We start from the raw sequence: 16,954 nt of genomic DNA on the forward strand, positions 1-16,954 counted from the left end.
AGCCTGGGAAGTCAAGGTCTCAGTGATCCAAGATTGCACCACTGCATTCTAGCCTGAGTGACAGAATGAGACTCTGTCTCAAAAAAAAAAAAAAAAAGAAAAATTTAAATTAAAAAATGAAATGGCATGTAATGATTAAAGGTGAAATCTGTTACAAATAAAATTAAAAACCTATATTTAACTCATTCTTTAATATGAATAATATCATATTATAATGTCCTTTTGGTAGTCTTAAGGTTATAGAAATAACTTTATGTAGCATAAAACCTGGAAAGATGGAAGACTTGAGAGTCACAGCAGCTCTTTTTCTATATACAATAAAATGGCACTTTAATAATATTGGAATTCTCCGGATTAATTTATTGTCAGTTTTGTAATTTTGGCCCCCCCAAAAAAAATCCAACTCCTTATCAGGCGTTCCGTTTCGTAAACTGCTGATGTACACTGGCATTCCATGTCATTCAAAACATTCATCTATTGTGTAAGTCAAACTGAATCATATTTAAAATTCCCTAAAGAAGATTACTTTTTTCTTTTCTGTTTAGGCGAGCATTCCAAAAGTGGGGTAAATTTAGCTTCTTCACTGTATTTTTTTCTTTTTTTTTCTTCTTTTTATGGTCACTTTGATAACCGCTGGAGTCACTACCTTGGAAAACAGGGTCCTAGTTCTGATGCCTTTTCTTTTTCTTCTTCTTTGGCTCATCTTCCCAGAGGTTATTCTCATTAGCAATCATCCTGTAAGTCTAACTCTTCCTTTGGGGTGACATCTGCAAAATTTGCTAGCTTGTGGTACCATCATCCACTTCATTAATCTCTAGGTGTTTCTGGTTTCTCTTTTTCTTCTTTGGAAGTTTTTCAAAAGCTTCTTCAGTGCTGGTTTATCAGAAACTTCAGAGTTCTTGGATTGTCAACTAGTGGTGGTTTTCCCTAAATGCGGAATATTTCAGCAGCATCTTAATCTAGATGAAACATTTCATATTCTGATTCATCACCCACACATATCTCCAGGGCCTGCCACTGGTCAGCTAACATCTCAGGTTTAGGGATGGACATACTAAAATATTTTTGTACAAAATAGCCAGTCTGACTATAAGACACTTTGTTAACTGTACCTTTTGCCCTGGTTCAGGGCAGAAAATAACAAAATCTACTTCAATGTTAAGATTAATGTGTTCTTGATCATCATAAATATCTCCCAGTTCACCACAACTTTGATGTTATATGCAATGGGGACACCCAAAAGGCTCTCAGAATAGTGCAGGAGCTTCACATTGACCTTCTCTGCAATGCCGGTATATTTCCTCTTTTTTTTTTTTTTTTTTTTTTTTTTTTTGAGACGGAGTCTCGCTCTGTCGCCCAGGCTGGAGTGCTGTGGCCGGATCTCAGCTCACTGCAAGCTCCGCCTCCCGGGTTCCCGCCATTCTCCTGCCTCAGCCTCCCGAGTAGCTGGGACTACAGGCGCCCGCCACCTACAGGCGCCCGCCACCACGCCCGGCTAGTTTTTTTTTGTATTTTTTAGTAGAGACGGGGTTTCACCGTGTTAGCCAGGATGGTCTCGATCTCCTGACCTCGTGATCCGCCCGTCTCGGCCTCCCAAAGTGCTGGGATTACAGGCGTGAGCCACCACGCCCGGCCTGTATTTCCTCTTAAGGTAGCAGAGTGATGTGCTTTTGGCTGGGCCACCAGGCAGGAATAGCGACTATTCAATTCACCAGCATCCAAGCAGCAGGATAGGTCGGCAGCTCTAGGAGAGGAAGGACATCTTCAGCCATAGCGCCTCTGAGCAACCTGCAGCCATGTGGCTTGTCCAAGAACATTAATCTTAGTGTTAATAAAATACTGTTTAGTTTCTTGTCATCTAGATAGTGGTTTTACAGTCGAAAAAAAAAAAAATAGGGAAACTCCCTTTTCTCCCCAGTCTTACCTGATACCTTGATGTATAAAATAGAAAAGTTACTGCTGCAGAACAGTTTCACAAGTAGTACTCTAGAATATAACAGCATTATTGGCAGGGATCGTGCATCTTCAGCCACAGCGCCTCTGAGCAACCTGCAGCCATGTGGCTTGTCCAAGAACATTAATCTTAGTGTTAATAAAATACTGTTTAGTTTCTTGTCATCTAGATAGTGGTTTTACAGTCGAAAAAAAAAAATAGGGAAACTCCCTTTTCTCCCCAGTCTTACCTGATACCTTGATGTATAAAATAGAAAAGTTACTGCTGCAGAACAGTTTCACAAGTAGTACTCTAGAATATAACAGCATTATTGGCAGGGATCGTGAAGGGAGTTAAAGTGTAGTTCTCTTCTGACAGTATTTTCTTCCTAAACTGGTGTTTTTTCCTCCTATTTCCTCTTTCTACTGCTTTCTTCTCTGTACTAACATAGTGAATGTTCTTAGAAACATAAAGAAGCCATTACTGAAGAGTTTCATACCTTTGATTTAGTTTTTAAAGACTTATGCTGCTTATTCTTGTCTTACCTACTAAGGCACATTAAACTCATTTTTTTAGTACCTAAGATTTTAAATATATTTCTCTGGAATCACGGCACTGATGTGTATATAGTATGAATAGGGGAATGTACTTTATCAGAGGAACAATAATATCAAACAGTGAAATTGGCCGGGCGCGGTGGCTCAAGCCTGTAATCCCAGCACTTTGGGAGGCCGAGATGGGCGGATCACGAGGTCAGGAGATCGAGACCATCCTGGCGAACACAGTGAAACCCCGTCTCTACTAAGAAATACAAAAAATAGCCGGGCGAGATGGCGGGCGCCTGTAGTCCCAGCTACTCGGGAGGCTGAGGCCGGAGAATGGCATGAACCTGGGAGGCGGAGCTTGCAGTGAGCTGAGATCCGGCCACTGCACTCCAGCCTGGGCTACAGAGCAAGACTCCGTCTCAAAAAAAAAAAAAAAAAAAAAAAACAGTGAAATTTATACAACTATACTCAGTGCTAATGTTTCTAAAAATTTATTGAGAAGACTGAGGTTATCTTACATGTTTCCCCAAGTCGTCTTCTTAAATTTTCTCTGGACTTTTCATTTCCTTCCTTGGAAACCTAAGGAAGAAGTGGCTGTTCCCTTTCCAAAGTACATCTTTTCATATGTGTACTTGATCCCCACCGCTTCAGAGAACCATCCCACTCTTTTGAATCTTAATCACTTTTCACGCTTCTGTCTTTTAGCGTATAGATGTATACATATCTTTCTCATCTTCTTGTTTCACTGGTCATCTCTCTTCAGATTTTGCCCCTTCCTCTGACTTCTTCTCTCCTTATGTGAAACTTCTTCTTCCTAAAAAAGGTTTTCCTTAATTCTTTTTTTCACCTCATCGTTATTGCCAGACGTCTTGGAAAGGTATTGTTTTTATTGCCTTCATTTCTTTACCTTTCATTGCAGTTTGGATTTTACTCCTCACCACACAAAAGGAAATGTTCTCTTTTTTTGAGTTGAGGTCTCACTCTTGCCCAGAAGTGCAGTGGGTGCAATCATGGCTCCCTGCAGCCTTGAACTCCTGGGCTCAAGTGATTCTCCTGTCTCAGCTTCCTGAGTAGCTAGGACTACGGGCCCACACCACCATGCCTGGCTAATTTTTAATAACTTTTTTGTAGAGACAGTGTCTCACTATGTTGCCCAGGCTGGTCTTGAACTCCTGGCCTCAGGTGATCCTCGTGCCTTGGCTTCCCGGAGTGCTAGAAGTACAGATGTGAGCCACCACTCTTGGCCAAGAAAATGTTCTTTTAATGGTCACTCGGCTTGGCATATCTGCAGTACTTGTAGACCTGCATAGCAACATTGCAGCTCAAAGACTATGTCATATGCCTGTACATGGTTTTAAAGAAATTTTGTCAGCATTTAAAAAATCATAAACTCATATTGAAATGAGGGTTTAGGGCTTTTGGAAGATCAGAAGATCTGGCAATATTTGAACTAATGCCTGGCTCTGGACTGAAATGGCTTGCTGGCCAACCCCTCTTGGCTGTTTAAAATGTTTGTGACACCACCTAGACTTACCTTCAGTTTATTTACACTAGGCTCCTGGTTCTACATTTGTGACTGTTTATTGTCTTTACTCACTCTTCCTTTCACCTTCTGGAAGGTAAATGGTAGCTATTATTAATATATTTAAGAGGACTAGATCCAAAAGTTTATAGTATGTGTGTGGTGGGGGGGCTTTCCCTCATAGGGAAGAAAAAGTATTTTTTCCTATCTGTCATTAGGTTCGTGGCTGAGTCACCTTTAACAGAATACAGATTAACAAGAGAAAAGAACGCACATTTATTTAATAAAAGTTTTACATGACCTGGAAGTTTTCAGAAATGAAGACCCAAAGATACAGGGAAACCTGTGTATTTCAATGCTTAGATTTGATGAAGAATAGACAGTGGTGGGGAAATATGATTGGACAAAGCAGGTAGGATCTAATGGTAATAAACTGGAGGGGAACTTAGCAAGGCCTGTTTGTGCAGATCCTTAATGTTCCTGTGTTTTCAGAGATAAGGACATTCCTTTCCTCAGGGAATAGTGAGGACACCTCTGAAATGAGGGTCTTATGACCTAGTTTAGAGGAAGGTCAGAAAATTGTTTTATGGCCTGTTTCAGGGGAGAAGGGTGGGAGGAGATCAGAAACCTTCCTGTTTCTGCTACTTTCTCAAATGCCAAGGTGCCATATTTTGGGGTAGCATTTCCTGAACCCTATCACCCTCAATGTTTTCTTCTTTCACTCTTCACTGGCAACAGTCAAGCATTTTTTCCCAACTTACCATTATGTCTGAGGCAGGACTTTCTCCTCAGAAAGTGGTTCCTGATGGCCCGGTTGATAATCCATGCTTTACATAATCGTCTTCAGTAGTCATCCACTCTGACAGTATCTCCCATCGCTCACTCTGGATGGGATTTCCAGGTGTCCATTATTTTTATAGACTTTTAGCTCTTGGCTTCCATTTTCAGTCACCTGTGGAACTCCTCCTCGTGGATGTTCAGTAAGTACTTCTAATTAAATATGTCTGAAATGGAACTCATCCACTTTTCCCTCCATCCTCCCACCAATAAGAAAGCCTGTTGCTGCTATTCCTAATGCACCGCCTCCCCGCCCCGCACTCCCTCCGTGCCCCACACACACACTTATGTTTTTAATCCTGTTTAATCCTGCCCAGGCACGGTGGCTCACGCCTGCAATCCTAGCACTTTGGGAGGCTGAGGCTGGTGGATCACTTGAGGTCAGGAGTTTGAGACCAGCCTGCCCAACATGGTGAAACCCTGCCTTTACTAAAAATACAGAATTATCAGCACATGCCTATAATCCCAGCTACTCAGGAGGCTGAGACAGGAGAATCTCTTGAACCTGGGAGGCCGAGGTTGGTGTGAGTTGAGATTGCGCCACTGTACTCCAGCCTGGGCAACAAGAGTGAAACTCCATCTCAAAAAAAAAAAAAGTTTTGAATCCTTGAGTCATTTTTAGCTCCTCCTCTCATTTCCACAGGCCAGTTACCAAGTTTTGTCAATTTTATTCCTGTACTATTTCCTGTATCCCTTGCTGCTTAAATTTGGTAAGTCATTACTGGCTACGTAGTTTCTTGCCATGGGAAAGTAACAAATATTTATTTTTTCATGAAGGTACTTTTCTGTCCTCCATTCACTTCTTTTTAAATCTGTCTTCTATACTGTCACTAAGATTATTAGTTATCTTTCCAAAGCACAGATACCATATTTGTTCCTTAAAGATTTTAAAAGACTACATTATGTCGAAGAATTCAAATTCTGGGTTGAACACCATGAGTTAAAATCCCAACTTCACCATTTACTAGTTGTGGGCTCATTTGCTTAATTTCTTTAATAAGGATAATAGTCATGTCTACTTCATAGGTTTGTAAGGATTAAGTGAGGCATCAGTACAGTGCACATCACATTAACAAGCACCATGTAAAATGCTGTTGTTCCATGAAAACGAAAATTCAAGCTCATTAACCTTACATTCAGGAATCTTTCATGCTTCCAGTGCCCCATCCTGACTGATTGGCACCATATCTCTAATTTTTTTGTAGTCTTAGGCCTTTGTAGTCTATTCTTATGCTACAGCTTATGTATTCTCCCTCACTTCTGTGCATTTGCCTTAGCTTTCTCCTTTAGTGTTTTCTTTTTTTAATTGACTTGGTTTTTCCAGATCTCTTTGCTTTAGTCTATGGTAAGGCTATTCAAATTCTACATTTTTCATTAGGCCTTCCTATGCTACTAAATGGATTTAATTATGTATTCCTCATTCTTTTTATTGAACTGTGTATGTTTTTCATAGTTTCTTTGTATTATGATTGTGTTTCTTTCTTCTACCTCCCAAGTTGGTGTTCCTTAAAAAGAGGGACCTTGCCTAGTTTGCTGAATTGTAAGTAAGTAAATCTTGTTGAATGGTTTTCTCCTTGGATAGGTGGTTTCAGTTTTTGGAAGAAAGGTGAATTTTGTGCGTTTAAGAAGTTGTTCTTTACTGAAATTATGTTACTTTTGACTATTCTTATTTCATCTCATTTCTGAATTGGATATCTATATTCAGGGCAAGGATTCAGTGTGATCAAACAGTTCTTATAAAGCAAATGTGAGTGTATGAAAAGTAGTAGTACTCTTACTGGCTTACATTTATTAAAGTTATGTGCCAGGAACTGTTACATTTGTGTGTTGTGTATGTCTGCCTGTGTGTGTAAGAGAGAGGGAAATAATTCATTTAGTCCTCAGCACCTCTCTGAAATAGGTGATACTATCCCTATTTATTGATGAGACCACTAAGGCACAGAGATGTAAAATAACTTGCCCAAGTCAAGTAACTAGGAGTTTTTAACAATGCAAGAAAATCAGAACCCAAACTAAATAAAACATTTTATTTGTTTTTTTAGGGACAGTGTGTAGGTGTGATTGTTGAATTTTGCTTTAGGGTACTAAAGGAATTTATAAAAGAAAACTTTAATCTTTTGAAACTAAGTTTCAGGAAAGCAGAATGTGAGCATTTTACCCTTGTGGAGTCTGAGTAATACCCTTATTTAACAATGTGCAAATTAGGGTTCTTTGTTCTATAGTAGTGGGAATTTCATTAGTTTTGAATTTGAGTGATGTGTAGGTCCTTGAAGGGTGAACAATACGTATTTATGAACTATAGTGATAGCAATTTGTTGAAGACATTGTTTCCCAATCTTTACATATTAATATACGATTATTTGTTTTATTGGATTAAACAAAAACAAATCTGTAGTTGTGATATATGTGGCTTTGGTTTTTTTGTTTGTTTGTTTGTTTTTTGGAGATGGAGTCTCTGTTGCCCGGGCTGGAGTGCCCTGGCGCCATCTCGGCTCACTGCATCCTCCGCCTCCCAGGTTCAAGAGATTTTCCTGCCTCAGCTTCCCGAGTAGCTGGGATTACAGGTGTGCGCCATCATGCCCAGCTAATTTTTGTATTTTTAGTGGAGACAGGGTTTTACCATGTTAGCCAGGTGGATCTCGAACTCTCAGCTTTAGGTGATCTGCCCACAGCAACCTCCCAAAGTGCTGGGATTACAGGAATGAGCCACCATGCCTGGCCAATGTGGACTCTATATGGTGTAAAGGAGTATGTAAAATCTGTAGAGAGAAATAGGGCTATTTTCTACAGTAGTGGTCTTTAAATTTTTTAATTGGGTACCTTACCAGCAAACATTTGAATAGGAAACTTCAATATAAGTATGTCTAATTATAAATCATAAGTATAAATATATATACTATTTCGGCTTATGTAGTTTTTCAGGTCTGTTTATAATATAATTTTATGATTTAGAAAAATTTAATAGAATTTTTTTCCTACTGTACTTCAGTGTACGTCCTCTGTTTGTAAATCCCTAGTTTATAGTGCTATGATTAATGAAGTTTTCTAATAATACATTATTAAATAAGTGCCTGATTTATTTGCCGTTTCCTCCATGTACAGAGAAGTTACAGCAACAGCCCATTCAGATTTTTTTATACTATCTTTTAGTCAAATTTAATTTACTGTGTATTTCTAGTTTATTGCTTCTGCCATGTTTTATTCTTTATGAAGATCCCCGAGTATTGAGTGTGTGAGTTATCAGATTCTCTCCCAGCTCTAAATTACCTCTTCATTACTTGATCTGCAATATTGAAGCCTAACCCTTTAGGCCAGGGGTGTCCAATGTCTTGGCTTCCCTGGGCCACATTGAAAGAATTGTCTTGGGCCACACATAACATACACCAACAATAGCTTATGAACTGAATCGCAAAAAAAAAAAACAAAAAAAAAAAACAGAAACCTCATAATGTTTTAAGAAAGTTTGACAAATTTGCATTGGCCCACATTCACAGCCATCCAGGGCCACATTTTGAACAACCTTGCCTTAAGCATTTCTTCTTTGTATGTTAATTTTGTGAGTAGAGAGTGCTGGAAGGACAGTGCACAAAGGTGGGCTTATGGTTTTGTTTCTTACTGTGAATGCATGGCTGCCGGTAGTGTGGCTGTGGATATCCAGGGGTCCTCTGCCCCAGGTCTGTGTCAAGAGCAGACAGACCCTTGTCTAGCTCACAGCCCCAGCCTCAGCTTAGTGACCTCCTTTCTGTAGTTTTCCCAGCATGAGGCTGCACACCCCAGACCTCATGCCTGCCTTCTGGAGAACCAGCTGCCAATATTCCAACTTCCCCTGCATGTCTGCTTACACTCAGGAGAGCTTTCCTTTTGCAGGCCCTGCTGGTAATCAGATTCTCAATGTCCCAACTGACTGTGTGTGCTCAACGCCCAGCCCCTTAAGCCTAGCAACCATACTTCCAATAAGGCCTGAACCCTAGTTTGGGGGAGGGGACCCTCTTCTAAGTTTGTTCCTCCCGTGGATACCCTCACTCAGCCCTTGGGTATTCTTCAGAGTTTTCATTACACATTGATAGTTATTTTCCAATTACAGTTAATAGTTGTAACGAGTTCCCTGATTTCCCTTGCAGGATGTGTGGCGGGTGTGGCTTACCTGCTTGGTTCCCCACAGCTCAGGCCCCTAGGGGGAGCATGCAGACTGGTAGGTGCAGAGACCAGGATGAATGCTTTGGGCTCTTGGCCCTATGGTAGTGTCTAGGGGTGAGTGCCTGCACCCACACTGTTCCAAAGCTCTTTGTTTCAGCTTTGCCATCTGCAGACGGCTTTGAGTGTTAATCAGCTCAATGGACCCTCTGCCTTATTGCAAGGAAGAAGGCCATTGTGACAGCCTTCTGTATCCCAAGCTCTTCCCCAGTGTCCCAGATCACACGCAGGCTTGAAGGATGAGTGCAAGGTTTTATTGAATAGTGAAGGTGGCTCTCAGTGAAATGGATGGAGAGCCAGAAGATGGAGGGATGGGGGATATAGTCTTCCCCTGGAGTTCAGCTGTGGTCAGCCGAACTCCTTTCAGCATTCAGGTGCTTCTTCCCTCCTTCTCTGCCGTGCCGCCCTGTTGCTCTCTGCCGCTCTCCACTATTCCTGTTGACATTCAGCAGTTTGTGTGTGTGCCCTCTAAGGTCTTGGGTTAAGTGGGGGCAAGATGGGGGAAGTGGCGGGCCAAAAGGCAACTTTCTGGGCGCAAAAACAGGAATGCCTGCCCTCTTTTAGCGCCACTGGTGTTCAGACTTGAGGGTGGGGCATTTGCTGGGGATCTGTTCTCTTCTACCCATATCATGTGTATTAAACTTTCCCTGTTCAAATTAGGGGGTGGTTCTCTTTTTTTTTTTTTTTTGAGATGAAGTCTCACTCCGTACCCCAGACTGGAGTGCAGTGGCACTGTCTGGGCTCACTGCAACCTCTGTCTCCTGGGTTCAAGCGATTCTCCTGCCTCAGCCTCCCAACTGGCTGGGATTACAGGCACGCACCACCACACCCAGCTAGTTTTTTGGTATTTTTAGTAGAGATGGGGTTTCGCCATGTTGGCCAGGCTGGTCTTGAACTCCTGACCTCAGGTGATCCTCCCGTCTCGGCATCCCCAAGTGCTGAGATTACAGGTGCCCGGTGGTTCTCATTTTTTTAATTGGATCCTACCAGATGCAGTGGGCTAAAGTGAGTTAAATTACATATTATCTTTGTGCTTGAAAACTGAAGATTAGTACGAATGCTTCCTCCTCCCCCACTGCTCATATACAGGGCATATTTGGGTCACTGCTCGTCCATAGTGACTAGCTTTGTTATTAAAAAATACCATGGTTGTAAATGCAGTTATTCACTCTAGTGGGATATTACTATGCAGGAGTAGCCCTTAAAAGTCATTTTGATCCCCAAAATGGTTGAGTTGAGAGAATGGAATAATTGTGTGAGTGTGTTTCCATAGTTAAAAGTCTATTATATTTTAATTTAAACAATTAAGAAACGTCAAATGAGAACTTTTCAATTCTATTACTTTATTGTCATGCTTGGTAGCTTAAAAAATTTCCACCTGGTTATTTCCTTTTGAGTAAATTAGCAAATGGCAGTCATGTAAATTATCTTTTAAAAATTTCCCCAAGTAGAAGGCTGGGTTAAAAGAAAAGCACTCCTACACTTTCAGAGGATGTGGGGTTGGTGAGGCAGAGAGACAGAAGATGAGCTATTGTGACTAATTTATTAGTGCTAACTTGTTACTAATAGATGGTTCATTTGTAGACATCTAAATATGATTGTGTTCGTTTTCATATTTGACTTTTCCTTTGAAGTTATATGTGTAAAAATAGTTGGTGATATGTTTCTAGAAATTGAAAGAAGAAAGAATAAAAGCAAATTAACAATCATATTATTGATTCCATAGCATCATGTTAAATTTGCTATATCCAGTAGCCTTTACATTAGTGTAGAAGTAATGAGCCTGCATTTTATATTAAGTAAATTACATTATTTTTAATAAATCAGTAAAACAGCAGGACACCAGAATCTTTTTGAGAGATTTTCTACTTCCTAGTCCTACTGCTTTAACTTCACTGTTTGTGACAACTTTGTATAGAGAGATATTATTGAAGATAAAACTGATGGCCCTGACTCTGTAGGTGATCTTCCCAATGAAACACTCATGGAGATAGTATTTTACATAAATTTTTAAAAGCAGTGATGACTTCTGTGTAGGAGTCAGTTTTTTTAAACTTAGGTTATAAATGACTGTGTTTACAGTGAATGTTGCTGAAAAAGAAAAAATGCTTGCAATAAAGTTACAAATAGTCATTTCCCCCTGCAAGTGAAAGAATGATGCCTCATTCCAGTCTTTGACACCTTAGAGTCAGTAAGGGTGTTAAGTACTAGAGGAAGTTTATAATTATAAAGGGCTGCATCTAATAATATTAAAGGCAAACAGAGTGCTTTGCAACAGTTACAGTAACAGGGAGTAAAATAATTTAAAATACATATTGCTATCAAATACTTTCCTCTTGCAGGCTGGCCCCTGCAGGAAAATGTAACTTGAAATTCAAGCATGTTGTATCTAAGAAGTTACTGTTTAAAAAAAATAAAATGGTCCCTTCAGTTGGGGTTGGATCATAATTCTAAAAGACACAATCCCGAACACCATAATCCCAAATGTTGAAATCCTGAAAGATTGAAATCCCTAATGTCTAAAATCCCAGAGGATTGAAATTCCATTAATTCTGGAAAAAATAATTTTTAAAAACATTTAAAAAGAGTTTATTTACATTTTAAAGGGGATTTGAGAATCATAAATTACCACAGAACATAAACCACTTTACACCATAAAATAGGCAGTAATGACATACATATTTTTGCAAGTTTAAATAGATATACTAAGGATAGTCACATGGGTATAACAGTTATGAGCAGATAAGCCATATTCGTAAAGAAATAGGTCACAAAGTGAAATGTGTAAATACATATCACTATTGTTGGCAACTGTATACACCCAGTATTATAACTTATATAGTATGTAAAGTATGTAACTTATAATTTAGATGATCACAGTCATCTAAAATACCGTGATGGACAGCTAAGTCTTTTGATGAGGTCAGCAAAAAACCATAATGATTCACCTCCACATATGCAGTTGCCCAGAGAGCCAAGATCTCAAGAGATTTTGTCTTTCACAAATACAGATGTAAAAAAAAGGACATCTCTATTTATTGAGGAAATTTCAACATTTTCACGTATACACACGGTGCTTACACACAAAGTTAATGTTGTGATAATACACTTTTGTACAAGAGTCATATTTACTAAAATGCATATGACAAATTAAAACTCTCTAAACCTTTATATAATTTATACCTCCAGTATTGGAAATGATGTGAAGATGAAAGATAGCATAGCTAATTGGCACAATGTGTGAAGGGGCAGAAGTAATTCATGATTGAATAATTTGGCATGAGAGATTTCTCCTACTTTTTGCCTGCATTTTCACTTCTGTGAACTTTTGGAGAGTGGTGTATTCTACACATTTTGTAGGTATATGTTGTCCATTTGGAAGTCTGGTTATTGTTTGGCCATTGCAATTAAGCATTTTTCTGCTTTCACATCACCAATAATAATTAGCTTTTAAACTTCTGTCTTTCACCAGTAAGGAGCTTAGTGTGCTCAACTTACCATAGCTTTTCTTTTTTTTTGGTGGGGGGGAACAATTCCGTAGGTGTCTTCCATTGTGTTGTAAGAAATACCATAAGAAGGAATGGTTGGCTTCTTCAATACTAGGTCTGTATTAGTGTTCTCCAGAGGGAGAACCAATAGGATATGTATATAGATATGTGAGAAGAGATTTATTAGGAGAATTGACTTAAGAGATTCTGGTGGCTGAAGAGTTCCACAATAGGACATCTGCAAGCCAGAGACTCTGGGGTTGCAGTAGCAAAGCTCAGTCCAGTTCCTTAGACCTCAACCAAGGAAGCTGGTGGTGTGACCCAGTGGGAGGTTGAAAGCTTCAAGGACCCTGAGGGGCTACTAGTGTATGTCCTGGAGTACAAAGGTCAGTGAGCCTGAAGTTCTCATATCCAAGGAAGCAGAAGAAAAGTCTTTTCCTAACTCTCAGAGACCAATCCATTTTCTGTATTTGCTCTCTTGGCTTTTGGCCAATTGATGGTCCTCATCCACAGTGAGGTCAGATCTTCCCTACCTGGTCCACCCAGACTTACACTATAATGTCCTCTGAAAACATCCTCCCAGACACACCCAAAATAGTGCTTTAACAGGTTTTTAGGTATTCCTTAATCCAGTCAAGTTGACACCTAAAATTAAGTCCATAAGTCTACCCCTTGACCATGTGCCCATATGCATTTCCTGGAACTAATACTTAGTTTCCAAATAAAGACATTAACAAAGTAATAGTTCCACCTAACATGATACAACTTATATGATGCAAATATGCTGTGTACAACCGAAAAATGCACTAAACTTTTCCCCAGAATTCGACTTTCAGGATTTTGACATTTCAAGATTTTAATCTTTCAGAATTACGATTTTCAGGATTTTAGATTTCTGGGATTTTGATGTTTTGGATTTCAACATTTAGGATTGTGTGTTTTGGGATTCTGATGAGCACTGCTTTAGTTACCAGCGTCACAATTTAATTAATATAGTAATTTAATTCTTTTGGTTTACCATTTGTATTCTAGAACTTTAAGCATACTTTTTTCTTTCTTTGAGATGAGGTCTCGCTCTGTAACCCAGGCTGGAGTGCAGTGGCACAATCTCACTTACTGCAACCTCCACCTCCTGGGCTCAAGTGATTCCTCCTATTTCAGCGGGGACTACAGGTGCATGCCACCACACCCAGCTAATTTCTTGTATTTTTGATAGAGACAGGGTTTCACCATGTTGCCCAGGCTGGTCTTGAACTCCTGAGCTCAAGCGATCTACCCACCCAAGGGTAGATTACAAAGGTGGTGGGATTACAGGCATGAGCCACCACGCCCGGCCCTCTGTATTTTTCCTATTTAAAAAAAATTTTTTTTAACATTTGCTAGTTTATTATAAAGGATTTTACAAAGGATTGACAGGAACAGACGTATAGGACAAGATATGGGGGAAAGGGGCTCAGGGACCTTCCACACCCTGCCCGGGTGCACCTCCCTCCAGAAACCTCATGCACATTTGGCTATCCAGAAATTCCTGAACCCAGTCCTTTTGGGTTTTTATGGAGGTTTCATTACTTAGGCATGATCTATTAAATAATTGGCCATTGGTGATCAACTTAGTCTTCAGCCCCTCTCCCCTCTCCAAAGGTTGGGGGGCAGGTGGGGATAAAAGTCTCAACCCTCTAGTCATGCTTTGGCCTTTCTGGTGTCCAACCCCTGTCCTGAAGTTACCTATGGGCTGCCAGCCATCAGTCAACTCATTAATATACAAGGAAGCCTTCAGGCATATTTTTCTAGGTTATTAATGGAGGTGAAATTCCCAGACTAGTTACAAAAAGTATTTTTTAAATTCACAGTAAAATTGTAATGTTACTTTATATTCTAGGAACAGGATACTGTGCAGGAAAGACCACTGTCAAATTCAGAGTTTTGTTTTGGGAATGCCTTATCACTTCATTTTCATTCCCTGTTCCTTCCCCAGTCCTCTTTCTCAAGTAGCCGACGTTCTCATATTTCTGTGAGTACACTTTGCATCTTCACTCAAACCTATTCCTTCAATATAGGAGAGCTCAGTTAGCTGCTAAAGAAAATAATATGAACTAATTTATGATACTGTATGAACGTGCATTAAATAGATACGATTTCAGGTAGATAATAAGTATGGGAAAATGGCCAGGTACAGTGGCTCATGCCTGTAATCCCGGCATTTTGGAAGACTGAGGTGGGAGGATCACTTGAGCCCAGGAGATTGAGGCTGCAGTGACCCGTAATCATGCCACGGCATTACAGCCTGGGTGACAGAACAAGACCTGGTCTCAAAAAACAGGCAGAGAAGTACAGGTGATTTGGAGGAAGGATAATTTGGAGTGGAAGGATCTCCAAAGAGGGAAGGCTCCCAGTTGCTCCTGTGTCCAGTCTTTTGTTATAGTTGTTCCTGTATTCCAGAACTTAAAGTTTCTCAATGCGTGAACTGAAAATTTTTCTTCCAACTACTTATATTACATTAGCAGCAAAGGTTCATGGGATAAATGAGGAGGGTAAGACTAGAGCCTTTGGTGTGTATGATTTTCTCAGTTCAGGACTATAGTTGTATATCATCATTCTAGTCTTTTTTAGTTATTAATATGTGAGCTAGTAAATTAATTTTTTCCTCACTTAAGTGACATTATGTTTAATTTCTAATCTTAAGACAAATAGTAATCCAAATTTTTAGAAAAAAGAAATTTCTGCAGTAATTAGAAAATATTGTCAGTCTTCTCTGACTTAAATGTATATCAAGTACTATTACTTATGGGTCCAGGTCAGTCATGATAAATATCAGTAAAGTTTAAAAGAAAATCTTGTTCAGTAACTCACTTTACTAAATCTCTGTACTCATGATAAATACCAGTAAAGTTTAAAAGAAAATCTTGTTCAGTAACTCACTTTACTAAATCTTTTTTTTTTTTGAGACAGAGTCTCACTCTGTCGCCCAGGCTGGAGTGCAGTGGCGCAATCTCGGCTCACTGCAAGCTCCGCCTCCCGGGTTCACGCCATTCTCCTGCCTCAGCCTCCTGAGGAGCTGGGACTACAGGCGCCCGCCACCGCGCCCGGCTAATTTTTTGTATTTTTAGTAGAAACGGGGTTTCACCGTGGTCTCGATCTCCTGACCTTGTGATCCGCCCGCCTCGGCCTCCCAAAGTGCTGGGATTACAGGCATGAGCCACCGCACCCGGCCACTTTACTAAATCTTAATGCTTGAAAACATACATATTTACAGCCAGATCTTAAACTGGAGAGTGGCTGGATGAACCCATTCTGTGGTCAAATGTTTGCTATTTGGCCAGGTACAGTGGCTCACACCTGTAATCCTAGCACTTTGGGAGGCCAAGATGGGCGGATCACCTGAGGTCAGGAGTTCGAGACCAGCCTGGCCAACATAGTGAAACCCATCTCTACCAAAAATACAAAAATTAGCCAGGTATGGTGGCGCATGCCTGTAGTCCCAGTTACTAAGGAGACTGAGGTGGGAGGATCACTTGAACCCAAGTGTCGGAGGTTGCAGTGAGCCAAGATTGTGCCATTGCATTCCACCTGGGCAACAGAGTGAGACTCTGTCTCAAAAAAAAAAAAAAAAAGTTTGATATTTACTGTTGACTTAATGTAGTTTGATGCTCTTAGATTAAAAGCTGTGTTTACTACTTAGCTGTTTTACTATATGAGTAGTTGCAACATTAAATGCCTATCGACACCAGGCATGCAAATTAATGACTTGGGTAGAGAAAGGACAGTGGGGAACAAGAGAGCTCTCACCGTAATTCACCAACTGCTACCTATCTGCTTATTACTGCTGTATGGGAATGCTGGCCGGTGTTTGCTGAGTCTTTTGATTTTTCAGTGAGAACTAGGTCCAGTTGCTTGTGTATAATGTCTCAATTATGAAATATCGGCAATGATTTCAAAATATCTGGGGGAAAAAGACCCCAAAAGACTGAGCCAAATAAAACATGCTTGGGGAATTTATTCTTAGAGATTTTGAGCATTCTGTAGTTTGCCAGTTGTACATGAAAAACAACTCTCCCATAGTGAGTTTTGATTCTTTAATTCTACCGTGGTCTCTGTGCTTTCATCATCATTCACGTACCTGGAAACTGTACAGCTCTGAATGCATTTGGAAATAAGTGTACAAATGGTTAGCATGGCTAGGGAAGGGAAACAACTCAGACTGTTTTGATACCTTTAGCAAAGAGAAATCACTAAGGTAAAGATACCCAACTGACAGATAATGTAGAAATCCCTTACTATTTTTCTGGCCTTATATTTCTATTAGAGGCCTCTATGCTTTGTTTAATTTATCCTGAGATCTCAGATTTTTAACCAGTATTCTAAGCTTCCAGAACTATATAAACATTGTATATATCCAAGAGTGATTTTATGAGTATTTCAGTGGAAGGATAGAGGA

The 16,954-nt window shown here is 40.0% G+C and overlaps 1 protein-coding gene and 1 pseudogene across 1 annotated transcript in view; one reads left to right on the top strand and one right to left on the bottom strand.

Annotated features, from left to right (window-relative positions):
- The window catches only part of ZNF292 (zinc finger protein 292), a 105,902-nt gene that overhangs the window by 17,913 nt on the left and 71,035 nt on the right, over positions 1-16,954 (top strand). The gene's annotated exons all lie outside the window — the stretch shown is intronic.
- Positions 523-1,772, bottom strand: LOC112622128 (annotated as a pseudogene).

The sequence above is a fragment of the Theropithecus gelada genome, chromosome 4 (assembly GCF_003255815.1).
Source record: "Theropithecus gelada isolate Dixy chromosome 4, Tgel_1.0, whole genome shotgun sequence".
In the NCBI taxonomy this organism is placed as follows: Eukaryota; Metazoa; Chordata; class Mammalia; order Primates; family Cercopithecidae; genus Theropithecus; species Theropithecus gelada.